At 36.3% G+C, this 17,919-nt stretch overlaps 1 long non-coding RNA gene across 1 annotated transcript in view; it reads right to left on the reverse strand.

Moving 5' to 3' along the window:
* Window positions 1-599: 599 nt before the first annotated feature.
* The window catches only part of LOC134418972 (uncharacterized), a 361,012-nt gene continuing 343,692 nt past the window's right edge, over window positions 600-17,919 (reverse strand). Inside the window, exons 3-4 of the long non-coding RNA XR_010027910.1 lie at window positions 11,814-11,897; window positions 600-691 (exon numbers count right to left, since the gene is read on the reverse strand). This is a non-coding gene — a long non-coding RNA (uncharacterized LOC134418972). The remainder of the gene's footprint in view (window positions 692-11,813; window positions 11,898-17,919) is intronic.

Below are 17,919 nucleotides of genomic sequence, written 5' to 3' on the forward strand. Positions count from 1 at the left end.
CATATAGAGAAGTGACCTTGCACAACTTTGTACAAAAAAAAAATCTGACCAGAAGCCAAGTTTACATCTCAGGGGTTTCTTTCAAAGTCTAGCAGCCATACTTTCTTTTTGCATTTCTTGCTTATATTTTCCAAGCTCACCAGCTATTTGTGCTAACTTATTTTCAAAACTATATAAATTTCTGGGCTAGCAGAGAGTAGCACCTTATTACTCTGTAATCAGTAAAAGTTGTTTGGGTTGTATTTCCATCTCATCTCTCTAAAGACATAAATATTTCTTTTCCTAATCACTTCTTTGGATCCTCTGAGCTTTTACATAAAGGAAAGTATCAGATTGTAGTTTCTGCTAACTGATGAAGCCATTTTTCTGTGCTGGATTTGTTCACACAACTTGTTGTTGCATGTTGTTTTCTAAACAATTGCATTCAGGAATTGATCCAATATGCCTAATGTGTCATCTCGCCAACACAAGGTAAATTCAGATTTTTCAATTCAGCCATGAAAGGATCATAAGCAAGTCAGTAGATTTTGAGCTAGTTTTGAGAAATTAATATATTTCCTCCTCTAGTACAGTGGTCTGTTGGGCTACTTACTGTTTTAGCTGTCAGTACCCTCTTCAAAATTATATTCTGTGTAGTGACAATGACCAACCTTTCTTTCTGTCTCCTTCATATTACCACATATGTCCATTTCTGAAAAACAGATTAAAGAATGTGCTAATAGCACAAATAGTGAAAATACTATTCCTACAAACATTCCATCAAATTCTGAGATATATTTCAGTTACAGTAGTCCTAACATTGCATTCTGTTATCCAATTTAAGAAACTCTTTTCTTCTATCAGCTCTAGGGCCAAATGATCATTTTTCAAAAACTCTCTGTTTCCTGCTTTGCTTCTATGATGAAACCAAAATTTTTCAGGTAGCATCAGGAAAATAATAATCAAAAATAAATCAGAACCACCCTCAAATCAGCAAGAAGACCACTTGGCGAAGTGAGGTGAAGAGAACAAACAGAGAGAAGGAGAAAGAGAGAAAAAATTAATGCTCAGAGGGTCAAGATGATAATTTCAGAAAGTGTCTCTCTGGAACTTTCCTCTCCTTTCTTGCATACAAAACCCCTTCCCCATTTCCCCTACAACCTTGTCCTGTCACAGCAGGTAAACCACGAATACACAATGCTTAAAGAGAGCACGACCAGATGTAGCACTCCAGAAATGAATGAATGTTATAGTCCTAAATATGTTTAGTCAAGGTTTATCTCAGAGGCTATAAAACACATTCCAACACACTGGAATAACCCTCTTATACAAAGGATAAAAAAGCAACCAACAAAGCTGCTGCCACTGTAAGGAAGAGTCACTCTCTTATTTGCAATATGCAGCAAAATCATCAAGTATTTGTGCTGTAACTGGGGAATGCTATTACTGCATTCCCTGCTCTAACAGAGTGCTGTTTAGCAACAATTGTCACCTGAGCCATTTATGGCACATCACAGCAAACCATCTTCCCCAGGTTCAGAAAACATGTGTGGAGGTGCAGCCATGTAGATTGGCAATGTTTTAATCCAAGCATTTTATAAATCAAGCTGGGTTTTTCTTGCATTAGTGAAAGTCAAGCAGTGCTGATTTCAGGTTTGTTTTTTTAGAAATTAAATTCTCCTAGACATGCAACTCTTTGTGAACAAGGTAGTTTGCTCAATAGCAGTGTTATTTAGCTAACCCAAGATGAAATGGTAATAAGGTGTGTAAATTGAAACTATTTAGCTAATTTGTTGGCAAGGGAATCACTGCTATCCTCAGCTGTGAGATCAAGGCAAACTTCTGTTTACATTAAAATAAACCATGCTTTAATATTGAGAGAAATGTCAGAAAAAACAAACCAAACACACTCAATTTAGGTCTCCCAATCTAAGTTTCTTAGGCAGCTTCCAAAATAGAATATATAGGTCATCAAAACCGCTACGATGAAACAGATTTGCAAGCACGTTTTGTTAAATCAGTCTATAATTAAAATAATAAAATCAATACAATATTCTTCCTGCTTGCGTCAGAGTATCTGGTATTGTATTCTAGAGCCTACTGTGACAGTTTTCAGCTCAATTCTCTAATTCATTTCCTCAAGCATCCTGATAAAATCCATTCTTGCTATAACAGCTTACTGACATTAGTCTTCAATGAAATTCTAATTTTGACATGCCATCGGCAATACAGAGAAAGTGCAAGCAGACTGCTGAAGGCCATAAATTATCTGTAGGTCTACCTGCACAAGGCACTTTGTCATTCTATCCAGACCAGAGAAGTCTGTGACATGTATCAGTTGAAATTCAAGGTGACCTCCATCCCTGCACTGTGTTATTCCCCACTCATGTAAAAATTAGATGCTCCATTCCCATCTTCATGTCATAACTGTTGCCTATGAATATTATACCTACTTGGAAAATTTCATCGATTCCCAGGGGACAAACATGGACATTAACATTCTTGTCAAACAGATTATTGGATTTTCAATCTACTAAATATGGAAAGAAATCTCAAGCAGATTGGTTTTGCCTCAGGTATGTATTCTGGTCATGAAAGTCCTTTTTTTTTATGCCTTGCATTTGATTACTGCAATATATCTTAGAATATACAGCAAAAAGGAAAAAAAGTCGTCTGAAGTTGCTCAAACATCCAGTCACACTGAACATACATCTAAATATCACTTTTAGGTATTCAGGATTTACTTCATATTTTAAAATGCTCAAGTGAACCAAGGTTATGTTATTACTGGAGGCAACAGCATAACTACAATCTTTGTAGACATACCCAAGCTAGTCCAAAATTAGCTGACTCCTGTATGCTACCATTGTTGCCATAGCAGCCCAGAGCTCAGGATTTGTTATCAATGCCTCGACGTAGCTTTGCAGCCACAGGGACACTCATGCACGCAAAGCGTGCGTCAGCCGAAGAATTCTGAACATAGGTTTGACCACATCACATAATTAAATGTAATGCTACCATTTTTAAGTAGTTTATGGTAATTCCTAACTGAATTCCTGTCTGGATTCAATTCTCACAGTGACATGGCCTAGTGAATAATTTTATAAACTGTTCTGAACACCAGAAGTTCACTATTTTGACCTGAGTTTTCATTACAAAAAAAATTAGTCTCCTCTGCCACTTTTTTTCCTTTCTAGACTGACTGTTACTATAAAAGATGAATAAGTCATAGTTTGTAATATAAATTTACTCCTCCACATAAAGAAAGCTTTACTGATTTAAGCTCAAGTAAATTTAGTAGAACATTCATTCTAATTATAAATAAATAGATTAGTCTAGCTGTAGTAGACCAAGACTGTAGAAGTATTTAAATTTTTTTAGCTATTTTGATTTCCCGGTTTCTAAGAGCCAATACTATTGGGATAACTTGGTTTGCTTTGCCTAGGAAATTTAAGTACCTTATCATTAACCAATATTTCATTATAAGAAGCTTCCAGTCCCATATGCCCTTGGTAGAAACATGATCGTTATTTTTTGTATCATTCCAAAAAAGGAAGCCCCAATACAATTTCCCTGAAGCATTCTTATTAGTATGAAATCAGGAATGCATAAATGGAATTAATATAAAGTCAGGAATATATAAACATAATTTTAAATATTTGCTGATGATTTCAGGAAATACTTGAGACTGCCATTTCAGCTTTAAAAGGCCAGTTTGGGAGAAAATGCTGCAGCTGACGTTCAGTAAGCAGAGATAGTAAGATGAATTTTGGATGTAGCAATTAAAAGGTGTTGCCTTATGTAATAACTACTCTTTCTTCTTCCCTTAACCATGCAATTGCTGCTACTGCACCGATAACTTGGTAGCAATAAAGCCCTAAAAATTTTGAATCATTTTCAGGAATAAAGAAATGTTAAAGAGTAAGGAAACTACATCTGCATCTCAGAATAATCCCTGAATCTCAGGTCTAGCAAGACATTTAGAAACCTGAAGTTATTGGACAGATTCACAGATTCTTGAAGAATAATTTTACACATTGTAGGAAGGAATCTGAACTCCCCAAGGAAGCTTATAACTTGCACCTACATTTTTCTTTGCACATCTATTTCGTCTGAATTTTAGTCTGAGATACAGTCATCTCCCCCTGAAAAGAAATAGCACTTTGATTTTTCATCTAGCAATAGAGATCCTCACACAAAGGCACCATTCTTCACATGGCAAGTGAAATACCTAGTGGAATTGCAGACAAAAATTGATGTGGAGGAGAAAAAAAATAAAGAGATTGCCCTTCTTTTTCAAGCATTTCCTCCTCTATTACAGAAAAAAACCTGGAATGTGGCAAAATCTAAGATAACCTACAAGACAAAAGGTTTTCCCTGTGCCCTCTCTATTCTAGGTATTCTAGGAGTTCAAGCAACATTGCAAACACATCACAAACACAAAGATGCAATAAAGATGGAGAACCTGAAGAGGTTTGGCATTTCAAAATATAAACAGCCTTTTTGATATACTTGCTAACTCAAAAAAAAAGAGTGGTTTCTTTTTACTTTTATGAAATTTGTTTTTAAAGTTTTAGGTTACATTAAATGAGTTTCATTGATATGATATGAAATACCTTGCTTGTGTTATCAGTCTTTCATTTCCTGTTTTCCTGAGGGTAGGGTATCTTCTGTCATATGTAGCAACAATCATTCATTTTTCTCAGGTATTCTATCAAATATTCATTCCTACAGCTTTATCATGGCATTAATCATCTGACACCCTTTGCTTTTTGTTGAAAGAGTTCCCTGAAAAGTTTTTATTGTGTTTTCTTTCCCGCCTGTGTATTACAAAAATTTACTTTAATACATTCTAGTCTGAGTCAGGTAACAGCATTTTGTCTCATGATTTTTACTTATGCATATTGTTAATGACATGGCAAGGATTAATGTGATAAGAGTAATTAATGTAGAGAACCATTACAGTGATTATTGAACAAGACAAAACATCTAGTGCAAACAATATTAAGCATGTGGTTGGATATCTCCTTTAGATTTTCTACTGAACACTTGACTTATGTCTTACAGAGCACTTTTATACAGCCAATACCTTAAATAAGTTACCAACGTTGAACCAATTAGAAAAATAACTAACAGACGAGGACCATAATTTTGCTGTGTTTTAACTTTGTGTTTTTCTCTTCCCAGGAAAAGGAAATTTCAGGCTTTTAATCAGGCAGAAATGCATTCCTCCCATTGTATACAGCACAGTCCTTTTTCTTTTTGTCAAAGTGCAGCACCAAATCTTCCTCATTTGACAAATGCTTTCCTTTAAGGGAAAAGGAAGGACTAAGAAATATATATGGATCTCTTTCCTATGTAGCATCAATTTTTTTTGTGGGTAGTTTCTTATGATTTATTCTCAATACAGAGAAGACATGAGAGTTTGATTCAGAGATTTCTAGGGGTTTTTTGGGAATACAACATAACAAAGTCACTAAGTTTTGCTGTAACTTATCTAGTGGTTATGGTACAGCAATAAACTCCAGCAATCCATAGTAGCAATAATCTGGGGTGGTTTGCTCTTTATATCAGTGTAATTCTCTTTTGGTGAGGATGAAATGGAAGAGTCAAAAAGATTGAACAAAGATGCTCAACTTTCTGACAACTTTCCAAGGATGCTGACATTCTCCATCTCTTTCTTTAGATCATGCTTACTATTTGCAATATGACTGCATGCTTTTATGTACTATGAAAACAAAAAAAAATTCAGTTTGTTATTTCAAATTATATCATTTTTTAAGCAGATACACCAGCAAAGCTTTAAAGTAGACAGAGTTTTCATATACTCACTAACACAAGGTAACTGGGCTGTTTGGCAAGTATAAATTTTAGGTAATTACAGGGATTTAGTGCCCTTCATGACCTCATCATATCCCATCTTCTGAATATCTCCATGCCTAAATATGCAGAAATACCTGGACAATTGACACTTTGATCAAGGAGAAACAGGAGTGTGCATGTTCCAAAACAATGACAAGCCAGAAACCAAGAACCATCATAGAACAGACTGAGCCCTCATGAACAAGGTCACAGCCTCACTGTACCCAAACAGGCTGAAATCCAGTACCTACTCAGGGAGCTCAGCCACAAACAGCATGATCGAAAACAGGACTGAAGACAAAGCAACCTACAAGGTAGTGTATGGTTCATTGAGGAAAATCAGTCATCAAGCTGAGCCAGATCCAACACAATTCAGGAAAGATCTCCATGCCCAGGACAGAAACAAACCTCCTACAGGATGTATGGGTGCATGCCTCAGTTGAAGCTGATCAAGATGATCCAGATTTTGTAGCATGCTCAAGACCTGACAGAATGCCACTCACACTGGCAATATCGTTGCCAAATTTTCCAGAGGCCTGATTTGTGTTTCCATTTCATAATTTGTATGATTGCAGTAACTGATATGGATTTAAAGTTGGAAAACGGTTTTTCAGTTCAAGGATATGGGGTGACAGTAGTATGAAAGCAACCTCTGAAGGGCTCTACTCTCTTAAGAGTTTTATTTCCATGCTAGCAAATATCTAAGTGTTTCCATAAAGAGCATTAGGGATTTTTCTAGTTCTAATGCATTTCCTCAAATGAAGAGGTCAACCCAGCAACACAGACTGTATAACAAACATCTCACTAGGCTGATGCTGTGATGTCAAAAGTCTATGAGAATTAAGCTAGTCTAGCCTAGGATTATATCTCCTCTGTCAGTTGAACAGTATATGAGCACAGTAAATATGAAAAGATATCTGCACAGCTGCCAGTGTGTTGCTTGGCTGACCGGAATTACTGCTTCTTGCATCATGTCATTTTATATATCCATTTGTTTTTATTTATGTATGCTTAGACAACCTTATGCACCCTTCAGAAACTGGATTGCTCTTTTGAGACTCAAGGAACTGATGAGACAAAAAAAATTCTAGGTGTCTATTACAAGTGGTTACACCATTGTTTTGAGCCTGCAGCTATGTTTTGCCATTTAGTCAATCTTAATTCATTATTTGTTTGCAGATTTTAAAGGAAATACTCTTGGAAGTATCACTGAAGGTTTTAATGGTTTTATTTTTGTTATTTTATTTTTTGTTCTGTCTAATAAACATTTGCTGTTAAGTAGAGGAAAGGAATAGTAGATTTGAAAACAAGATCTCTAGAAAAAGTCAAGGCTGATCAATTACAGGGTGAAGTAAGGCAGGTTTTAGGAGGTCTCAGGTCAATTGAAGTGGCAATTTGAAAGGCAGCTGACATGAAAATAAGGTATTCTGTCACCAGATCATCTTGCCTTGGGCTCAAAAGGTTACAAACTATTAAAAGCTTTCTGTGAACAGGGAGGTATTTTCCAGGTTTTTTCAATCCTTCTGTAGATGAAACCACCATAACAGATAGTATTTTCAATGATTTCAATAGCAGAGATTTTTAGCCCTTTTCACCTTTCCTCACATCTACAAGGAGACAGGCAAGAATTCACATGCTGGATTTTAAGACTGCCTTCAAATTATTTCTCGGATGTTGACCAATATTCATCCACATGAAAGATTCTGTTCAGTTCCCATTCAATTAAAAACACACACAGTGTTCTGCTCTGCTAGTTCCCAGGTTTCAGCTACTTTCTTTCCTGCCTTAGCACAGGCAACTCTGGCTGATTAAGGAAATAGATGTTCATATTAAACATTTGGGACAAACATTATGATCCTCTGAGAGTCATAATGGAGGCTGAATGCAAGGCAGAACATTCTGTTTCAAGTAAGAACATATATTTATTTTTCTTCTGCCTCACAAACTCCATCCTAATTATACCCAGGCACAAACACAGTAGCAGCAAAAGTTGGAGTTCCTGATTTGATCTGAACTTTTGAGTAGACAATATTCTCTAAGAAAAAACACCTCAAAAACAACCCATAAAGGCATAATTTTCACTAGAATCAGGCTAGAGGGAGAGAAAACAACAGAATAAGAGATTTTGCTGTCTGACAAAACAGACTTGTACTTGTAGAATAAAAATGGGCTGACTACTGTGCAACAGCTCACACATGCCAGTTTGGTCAGCATGATGCACCCTGAGCCACTCAGGAGAACGGCAGGGAACTCATGAATTTTCACTGCCTTCCCAAAGAGCCCATCTCAGCTAGACTATTAAAGCCATTTTAACCATAATCTCACCATTAACTATCCACCCACACACCACCGACTACAGGTTCTCATGTGAGATGCACATGGATGAAATGAAACTGCACTTAGCAAGAGCAGCTGCTTCTGTCAGTTTTCATTTCCAACACAGAGTATTTCTTAGAGTTTCTCTAAACAAGTGGTAGCAGAAAATGTATACATGGTGAAAGAATAAAAAGGCACTAAATATTATATATATCTTTAAATCATTAGCAACACTTATAAGTTACACTTAGAGTACCATATATCATTTAAGCACTCCAAAAGTAGTAACCTCTATGTACATGTCTATATTTTACATTCTTAAAGTGTTGTTTATGCATTCTGTATTTAAATTCTGATTTCATGGAGCATAACCCTGGAGCGTTTTCTCCCTGAGCTCCTGGAATTAATAGATTACAGGGTCAGGGAGATTTTATGGAAGTTTTGTTATGCTCTTGGAGGAGCAAAATCCAATTTTGGTAAAAATTACAACCTCAGATCCATGTATACATCAGTATAACTGTCATCTGTTCCAGGCAGTCATCTGCCTGCAAGAGAAAAGAACACTGAAAATGAAAACCTGCATATACAAATATATGTTAAAGATGCTAAACAGAGTGTCCAAATCACAAACAGACATTTCTCTCTCCATCAAACTCACTAGTTTCCATTCCTCTGTCCCATTTTCACTTTTTCCCCCTCCATTTTACCATTCTCCATTCCATTTTTCCTTCTCCAACATTTATCCCCTTCTGACCCAGCCTCTGTCGCTCCAGGCTTCCAAAGGCACCACCCACTGCTTTTTCTCTAACCAAAAGTCATTCAAGGCATTTGATTTTTCTGTTGCCTCAGTTATGAGCAGAGGAAACAGAGACTTCTGTCCTCCTTCCATCTGCACTCCTGTCCAGCTCCCCAGTGGTTACCAGGCATTCTCTTGTCTGCAGTGGGAGCTGCAGGATAACTAAGGGCAGTCACTCCCTGCCAGCAATAGAACAGCTCAAAGCTTTTAGCTTCCAGGCAAAGCACATGGAATTTTTTTGGCTTAAACACATTTGAGTAGATTCCACACAAGCCAAAGGGCTTTTATTCACAGAAACCATTTCACGGTCAAGTTTGAAATTCTCACTTCAAATCCACAGATGCTAAAATTATCCTGCATATAACAATAGGAAATAATCTAGTAAGAATAAAATATATTTTGCATATAAAAAGAAATAATAAAGATAGCTTCAAATTTTCTTTTCTTTACAAAAGGACTTCCCTTTTTCCTTATTGCAAAATAAGATATTTGCAACCTGGTCTTGGGAAGATGACCCATATAGAGTTACATTTTTATAGATAGTTAAACTTTAGGACAGGTGCATGACATGGAAGCCATCAACCCTAATGTTTAGCACTTGGCAAAGTTACAAGAGAGAAAAGCCTCAGACTGCTTTAACAAGAAATTAATGTTAATGGAGATCTGCAGAGCCCACCCTTCCAGTAACACAGAGATAGCTTTTATTCCTTGTAACCATTCTTAATTTTCTTTAAAGGTTTGGGAAATAATTATGCATGGAAACCTGTCATCTTGGTTGCTGCTTATCAGTAAGTGTCAAAGATCACACAGAGTTTATATTTGTAACTATGATTTCACCTGCCAGAGTGCAAAGCTGCTAGCCATATAGGGGGCCTTGTATATAAGCTGTATAAAAAATATACTTAAACTAATTAAAATAGCTAATGAAAAATTTACTACAAAATTATTATTTTATAATTATATTAAATATTTTTTTCTGAATATGTTATTTGAAGAATAAGGTGGAAGAAGTGTACTGAATTAGGGAGAGTTGAACACAATAAAAATACAGCCCACCTGCAAAGCATCATCTCTGCTTGATTTTAAAGTGATCCATATATGATGTGAGCAATAACAAAGTGCTGATTTTTTAAGTAACAAATATGATATGTAAGACAATTGATTATGTCACAAATTATTTGCAATTATAATACAAGAACCCTCAAGATGTGATTTAACAAAAGAGAGAGAATTTCAAGCTTGCAATCCCTTCCCCCTTACTCTCCTCACAACACATCCTTGTGGAGTCAAGTGAAGAGATGATAAAGGAAAAGTAAGAAAACAGAGTTGTAAAACACAGAGTTTGGAAGTATAAAGTAACACAAGAAGAAAGAGGAGATAGAAAAATTAAAGAAACTATTTTTTAGGAGATAAAGAAATGAAAATAAAACTTTGAAGATGAGAATTAATATTACAAAACTGAAAGGTTGGAGAAAATGAAATGGCAAAGGGATGGAAAGGGAGGATGAAATAAAACTCTCATAAGCAATACGTACTCTGAAGGACTGTTGAGTGATGGGGAGACACAGAAAACTAAAATAGATATTAAAAGGCAAATACATAATTCCCCTCACACTGTCTATTAATACTAAATGAAAATTGTATTTCAAAATACATATTGACAATTACTTAGAAAATGCACACATAATATATCCTTGCAACATTTTTGTGTGTGCCTATAAATTTACAAGATGAATACTTATACTTCAAGTACATGGCTTTAAGCCCTCTCTCAGATAATTAAGATAGTAACTGTCACTGCACATATCTGAAATCTTGAGCTACACTTTGTCTTAGCACTGTCATTAAGCGAACCTAAAATAGCCAGTAAGAGGTGAGGGCATTTCACAGTAATGCCTTGTGCATACCCTATTTCCTACTGTAATGCATGTAAAACTAGTGGCCTGAATTCTTGGGAGTTAATGGGTTATCTTTGTAAAGGCTAAATAGATTGGAATTTTCTTTCCTCATCCATCATAGAAATACCTAGAATAAACCCAGGAGCAAGAAAAGAAAGGTTATAAACATCCAAATGGTTCATTAAAACATTCAGAGTCCCCTTTTTGTGACAAATATTTCAAATTGAAAATTGTATACAGTATGCCACTGCACTATTTGCAAAGGAATTTATCAAAACAAAGAGCTGTGGTGAGATATGACCCAAAAAATCAAAACAAACCAGCTTTGGTGAGACATACCAAACTTGCAGCATAATAACTGCTTTGCTTAAAGTAGTACAATGACACACCAAAGAGTGTAATTTACATTTCCACATTCATGAGGAATTATGCTTGTTTCTGGTTGAAAAAAATCTTACTGTTTTAACACTTTCAAAGGGACAGTTAAAATCTTGATCACTCTTTTTTCCCCATCAGTTAATTTCACACAGGAGAATTAAATAAATAGATTACAATATGCTGACTTGCATGGATTAACACTACTTCAAGAAGAAGTCGAGTTATTTCGAATTGTAATGGTTCACAAGGTAATCATCTTTTCTTCCTGCAATTTCAGGTCTTTAGGTAATTGATTTTGTCTGTAAATATATCTATCAGTCTTATTTTGCTTACAGTCTGGCATATTTATTTCCTGTTTACTCTCAGGGCCTGAAGTTGACACTCTCGCCTCCCAGGAGTACAGTGGCCTGTGCTCAAGGACAGCTTCTGATACGGAGCTAACCCAAATTCACACTTCTCTGAAGGAAGAGCTATTCAAGAAAGAACCTTATGGGTCTTGCAGGGAGAGACCTGCCCCTGCTTCATTCAGGAGCTTCCTCAGGCCATCCCATTGCCCCGTGCCTTGCCTTTGTGTGCCCACACACCTTTGTGATCCCGAGCTGGCACTGCGGCCGTGGTGAGAGATCCCCGGGCTGTGTCTGACCCTCGCCACCATCACTGCTCCTGCACTGAAGAAGGAAACAAAAACCAATCAGACACGATGCATGAACTCCATACAGGTGAAACAAACAGTTATTGCACATTTCTGAGTGTCATCTCTAGCACCACGCTGTAAACCTGGGCTGTAAGGTTCTCTGCATTGCTTTTCATCTGATGTTCCTTGCACTGTCTTTGCCTGCCTGTTTTCATTCAAACAGAAGCTGCTACAAGAAATTGCCAATGGCCAATTCTCCATTGCTTCTTTCCTGACAAATAGGCAGTGACACTCTTCCATCACAACACCCCAGAACATCAGCTGGATATCCTTCTAGGTCACTGGAAGGATTACACCAGGGCAAGGAGAGACAGAGACACCTGACAGACTGCAAGACTGAGAAAGAGAGACACAGAGTCTGTGCAGCTATCTCAGGAACTAATCAAAACCCAAATACTTCCACAAATGAATAAGAGGGAAAACTGGAATGTTCTATGCATTTTGGATATTTACCACAGCTAGAAATGATATATTACAAAAAGCTTAGAGGACACAGTTTACGATTCCTGTTTTTTCTGACACTAGATTCATAGGAACACCACACAACACACTAATTGCACATTATGCATGATAACACACACACACACATAAAATAGACCTTAGATTTTAATGGTGATATTAAAATTGGTGCTTGTAATTTCTTGTAGTAAACATGGCACCCTTTATTGCCTTTCCTTCTGTATCCCTGATGGATTATCTCTGATATGAGTCAGTGTTTGTTTAGGCAACTCGAGCTTTGTTGTGTTGCAGTGGCAGAACACAACAGGAAAAGGGGTGACAATAATCTAATGAATATACAAGATCTACTCTTCAATTTGTAACATGGATTTGAAGGTAATTTCTTAGAATGTTGCATATTTAGAAATTATGCACAAAATTAAACAATATAACAAAGGATAAACTAAGAATAGTCACACCATAAGATAGAATCTGAAGGGACGGAACTCATTAAATCCAAATTTATGGACATAAGTTAATGTTGCTAAGTTGATATCTGCTCCACAATATCTAACATTTTCCAAATGTTCCCAGTTCAATTGTTAACAACCTGCTGTACAAACAGTAATCTCAGTAGGCTGAGGAAGAAATAAAATGCTACAAATAAAATTTAAAGAAATTAATTCAATACCATTTCAACCACAAATATGCTTGCTTAGCCTAATGTTACCATTATCTACCTATTTATTTAAAACCTGAATTTTATGAACTGAAAATACTGAATGGGAATAAAAAGTAGATGTTTGATGGAATTAAGATTGAATTATTACCTCCTTTGAGCAGAGTATACAAGAGACATGTTTCTATACTCTTTTTTAAAAAAGGGTGACCTGTTGAGGTCCATACAAACAGACAAAGGAAAGAACTTACACTGCCCTTTGCAGGCAGGGCCCTATTTTGTTTCCTTTAGGATCATTCAATTTCTTTTGCCTTGCTGTGGAAGTCAAACGGAGCTTCCCAGCTCTGTGACCATTCTGATGCCCTGCACGTGCTAGGGAACAGCAGAGCCACTGGCTCCACTTGCCCTGCCTGCCACAGGAGGAGCATCCACCAGCTGGGGCTCCAGGCTCACAGGAATGCAAGGCTGCACCAAGGACCCCTCCAAACCAGGGCAGTATTTTCAGCAGTCTCCATTCCACAAGTGGAAAGAATGGGGATGTATATCTGGTAGCACTTTTTAATTGCCTTCCAGGCTCCAAACGGTACAAGGATTTCCTGAGCCAAATATATCTTTTAAACTATGCAGCCACCATTAGTGTTTATCTCCAAAGATTTGTCCAGCCTTCCCTTGAGCCCCTGTGAGCTTTTAGCACCTTCAGCAAACCCAGTATTAGTAGACACAGGTACCTCTACAAGCCCCTGTACGAAGAAGCTAATTCAGGCTTCCCAGATCTATACCCCTTCCTCAAGGGAAAGGTCTCAAGGCAAGAAAACTGAAAACTAAACTTGATTAAATAAAAAACTTGATGCTGAGAAAAGAGTACAAGAAGTTTACTTTGAGTGCTAAGTGTTAATTTGAAGGAATTTAGAAACAAGCTCTAAATATTTTATCTTCTAAATTTTGTACCCACAAGGCCTAACACTTTTTTATTGCTCTTGGTATTGCTTAACAACTCAACTTCTTAGTCACAGGGAACTGTAACCACTCTCTTTTCACAGTAATTCTCAGGATTTTTGGTATTTTTAATATTTTCTATAATTCAAATTAGTTTTCATTCCCCTCCTCCCCATTTTATACATTAAAACGTGCTGTAAATTATGAGACTTTTATCTATTTTCTAAAATATATTTTTACTACCATAATTTGTACTATGGAAAGCTTTGTCTTTTCTTTTTTTTTTTCCTTAATAAAAGGTCTTTTCCCCTGCCAAGAAACAAGCCTTATCTGGTGATTCACTTCTGATTTGAGTATTTTATCCTTACCCAGAACACGTGTATCATCTCTTTATGGACCTATTTGCCATGCAAAGCAATACATTCTCTTATTTTCCCCACCTTGCAGATGTTTCTGGAGCAAATTATATCCACTAATATTCTAATCATGTGAATTATCCCACTGAGTATCTCATATGCCAATTGAGACACTGTTGTGATCATTAATTAAGATTTCAGCTCTTCCTGTTTATTTCCCTTCTCAAATTAGTGCAGAAACAATTAAAATGTTTAGTAGATTGACATTCTACTATTGTCTTTGTCCTCCTTGATCTTCTTAAAATAATCTCTAAACTCAAAAATTTTTAAACCATCTTCCCACAAATTATTGAATGTACACGTCTCTGAATATTTGGAATGTCTTTTGATCCTAGATTAAACGCTTTGTCATTAGTGAGTGACCAAGACTGTGTCTCACAATGCTCATGACAGCAGAACTTTATTTTATGGGTCAATGCTAATAAAGAAATTATAACAGGTTATGGAATTGTTCTACTGCTCAAAATAATTATAATATCAAGCTACTTTCCAGTTTCCTCTACTATCCATGCACTCACAAGTAAAAATACAGTACAAAACTGTGTTAGCTGTTGATTTAATAAGGTTTCCTGTATAAAAATCACTTAATTCTTAGGAATTAGGAAATAAGACTTGGGAAATTCCTTTATGTACACCCATGAGCAGATATCTCTCACTGAATACATCTGCTTGAACTAAATTCAACTCCACCATGTTACGGTGCATGTTATTAGCTCTCACATATGCACCTGACAATAATTTTAGGTGGCAGGTTGCTCTTTCTGAAGCTGAGAACCTTTAAACATGTTCCTCTACAGGAAGAGTGAGCAAAACAACAGTAAGAGCAGTCTGAAAAGGAAAGAACAATTAGAACTGCTGGAGCTGTCCCAGTTCAGCTCTGCTTACAGGCCTTGCATTGCGTGATGTTGCTGGCAAAGTTTCTGCTCCAACACTGGGCAGATTTCATCTTGATTACAAAGTCAAAAAATTTAAACCTCAGGCTCTGGTTGGAGCTTAAATTTCTACAGAAACACACCCAGAGAACCCAAGAAATTTGCTTAGTACTCTTTGAGTTGAATAACAGCAATCAGTGCTGTGGAAAGAATTACCATGCATCAAGGCTTACCATTAGATTACTGCACTGTTTTGTAAGCACTGTGACAACAATGTGAATATTATATTCTCAGCAAAAATGCTATTGCTTTATGTAAAGCTCTCTCCTGTATTTCTCCATGCGTGGCTTCAAACATCAGATGTTAGTTAGCAGTTAACCATTTCATTCAATTTTTTCCAAGCACAAGGTTTTCATTTGTTGTCCCTGCCTAATATCAATTAATCATTCCCAATCTTAAGCCATACTTCCACAATTCTAAGGGTTTTTAACCAGCATATTGAAGAGCAAGTGCTTGAGAATCTAAAAAGTACCATCTTCTCAGTACCAAGGTGAAGTGAAATTCAACCAGTTCTTCATATATTTTGCCCTTTCTCTCATGTTTGTGTTGCAGTGTCCATGTCACATATTGCTGAAAATTCATGACAAGCTACTGCAGCTCTCAGGTCTACTAATAAACATGAAACAGAATCAAAGAACTCTCCTCTTCTGCAAATTCCAGGGCCACCTGATGGTCCCAGTGTCTTCAGTGCCCTCTATCTGCACCCAACTTGAAGAAAAGTATCTAAAAGAGTGCATTTGCTCTTAATGCTGTAACTGCTTACTACAGCATGTAGTAAAGAAAAACAAAAAGCAAGGAGAAAGTATTCTAAAATAATTCCTAAAGCAAGAAGAAAGTATTTTAAATGGCCTCCATCTCCTATCTTACAGCTACACAGTAAAACAGTATGTTGTGCTTAGCACCAGTAATTAGAGCTCCAAAAATGATACTAAAAATTACTTAGTTTTCTATTATCAGAGTTTTAAAAAATTGAGTATTGACTTAAGAGAAAATTTTATCTGAGATATCCATCAGCACAGAAAAAATCAATATTGGTACTTTTGTAATTTCACTAGAGCTTAGGTATTGAAGACTCTGCAGAGGGTGCGGTAGAGATTGGAAGCTATTATATGTAGACTGCTCTGCTGTTTAAAATATATACAATGTTTATTCCTAGATATTTTTATTTTATTATTAAAATAAATATAAAATAAATGCAAATAATTTCTAAAGAAAGGCAATCAATTTTCCAAGTTACTATTTCTTTTTAACAGATGCCACATTCTTCTGTTTTTTAATCACACTCTTTGAATAAACAGCAATTTAAAATATGCCATCATAGTTGAGCATTTCCAGTTTATATTAATACTTGTCAAAAAGAAAAGCCAATACCCCACAATCTCTGATATCTTAAAAATAACTGGAAGGCAATTTAAAAAATTCATTCTATTTTCCTACTCTTTAAGCAATAAAGCTTTGTTCAGCTCACAGTTTTTTGGTTGTTAGTGACCAGACAGAAAGCATCTGTTTTATTGTAACCAAAAATCATCAATTATTACTTTATTATCTGTTCAATGAAATTATCTATCCTGGACATCTCATTGGACTCCGTTCAGAGACTATTTATGCAAGATATTGAGTTCTTTGTAAAAAAATGCTGATTGTCCTCAGATCTTGGAGAAACTGAGTGTCCTCAATGACCTAAAAAATTGGGCCAAAATTCAAATTTTTTTTCATTATTAACATCATAGCTTCTCAGCTGGTTTACACAGGCTCCAATGGCTATTGCTCTTATCAAGTCTGGTTTTTTCAGAGCTGTTTTGAGAACTGGAGCTGGAACACAGAAACCAACATTTTTTTTTAGAGGGAGGGAACAACATGCCGTGAAGATGCAAAGATGTCCTTTACCCTCCAGTAATAAACACACACACATTTCTTACTGAATTTGTGGCTGATATCATCAATCCTGAGACTTGGTCTGTGCAAATCTACATGGAAGATGTCTGGAAGGTCACACAAAAAACCATTTCCTTCTGTGGCAAGCTGCTATCACTCTCACTGTTCTCAGCACTGCCAAGCGTTTGATCTATAAACTTACATTTATGCCGGCAGTTCACACTCACACTGAAAATCTGCAAATCATTCTGCCCAGCAGTCTTCAGTACATTAATTTGCAACACAGTTGGCAGAACATGTAGTAAACATAGTGGTCATCCAGTTCCCTTCAAAGTTTGCTTCACCGACAGTGAGCATACTGTTTGCTTCAGCTCTGGCGTCTCCTACAAACACGTGTCTTATAAGGCAGCAACATCCTGCTTTGTTCTCAGAACCAAAAAATTATCATTAAAAAAAAAAAAGCATTTGCAATTGCTTTCTGTCATTATCTGCAGAATTTTCAGGCAAAAAAAAAAAAATCAGAGGTTTTTTTTCCTCCCTTAGTATTAGCCTGTCTCTTATTTCTAAACCAAGTTTATTTCTTGAACATAACAGGTCTGTAATGGCTAAAAAGATAAACTAAACAAGACCCAAATGGATATCACATCTTTCAAAAGTTCCTTAAAACTGGCAAAAACTATTAAAGGGAATGCTTCGAGGACGAATATTTTTCAAATATTT

This window comes from Melospiza melodia, chromosome 5, assembly GCF_035770615.1.
Source record: "Melospiza melodia melodia isolate bMelMel2 chromosome 5, bMelMel2.pri, whole genome shotgun sequence".
In the NCBI taxonomy this organism is placed as follows: domain Eukaryota; kingdom Metazoa; phylum Chordata; class Aves; order Passeriformes; family Passerellidae; genus Melospiza; species Melospiza melodia.